Below are 1,384 nucleotides of genomic sequence, written 5' to 3' on the forward strand. Positions count from 1 at the left end.
CTCTGCCGTCCAGGCTGGAGTGCAGTAGCATCATCTCGGCTCACTGAAACCTATGCCTCTTGGGTTCAAGCAATTCTCTGCCTCAGTCTCCTGAGTAGCTGGGATTACAGGCACCCACCACCACGCCCGGCTAATTTTTGTATTTTTAGTGGAGATGGGGTTTCACCATCTTGGCAAGGCTGGTCTGGAACTCCTGACCTCATGATCCACCAGCCTTGACCTCCCAAAGTGCTGGGATTACAGGTGTGAGCCACCGTGACCAGCCAAAAGTAATTAAAAAAAAAAAAAAGAGGCTAGGTGCAGTGACTCACACCTATAATCCCGACACTTTGGAAGACTGAGGCAGGAGGATCACTTGAGGTCAGGAGTTCGATACCAGCCCGGCCAACATGGTGAAACCCCATGTCTACTAAAAATACACATAAAAATATTAGCCAGTCATGGTGGTGCGCCCCTGTAGTCCCAGCTACTCGGGGGACTGAGGCAGCAGGATCACTTGAACCCAGGAGGTGGAAGTTTCAGTGAGCCAAAATCGCACCACTGCACACTGCAGCCTGGGCAACAGAGCTAGACCCTGTCTTTAAAAAAATTGTATTTTTTATACAAAATTTAGCCGGGCGTGGTGGTGGGCGCCTGTAGTCCCAGCTACTCGGGAGGCTGAGGCAGGAGAAGGGTGTGAACCTGGGAGGCAGAGCTTGCAGTGAGCCGAGATCCTGCCACTGCATTCCAGCCTGGGCGACAGAGTGAGACTGTCTCAAAAAAAAAATTGTAGTTTTGAAATGCATGCAAAAATATTGATATATGGAAAAGTAACTGAAGAAAATAAATCAAAAATATTTACAGACGTTCTCCCTGGAAGTTGGGAATTTTTTTTCTATACATGTATACTTTAGTGTGTTATTTTTATTTTATGAAAGTAACATTTCTTTTATTTTCTTTTTTTTTTTTTTGAGAACAAAACCTCAAGTTTTGAGACCAAAACCTCGAACTCCTGACCTCAAGTGATCCACCCGCCTCGGCCTCCCTAAGTGCTGGGATTACAGGTGTGAGCCACTGCACCCAGTCTACAGTGTGGTGCTATTAAAAAATATTTTGGGCCAGGCACAGTGGCTCACGCCTGTAATCCCAGCACTTTGGGAGGCTGAGGCAGACAGATCATGAGGTCAGGAGATCAAAACTATCCTGGCTAACATGGTGAAATCCCGTCTCTACTAAAAAAATACAAAAAATTAGCCGGGCGTGGTGGTGGGCGCCTGTAGTCCCAGCTACTCGGGAGGCTGAGGCAGGAGAACGGCGTGAACCTGGGAGGCAGAGCTTGCAGTGAGCCGAGATCGCACCACTGCACTCCAGCCTGGGCGACAAAGTGAGACTCTGTCTCAAAAAA

This window comes from Mandrillus leucophaeus, unplaced genomic scaffold (assembly GCF_000951045.1).
Source record: "Mandrillus leucophaeus isolate KB7577 unplaced genomic scaffold, Mleu.le_1.0 Scaffold308, whole genome shotgun sequence".
Lineage (NCBI taxonomy): Eukaryota > Metazoa > Chordata > Mammalia > Primates > Cercopithecidae > Mandrillus > Mandrillus leucophaeus.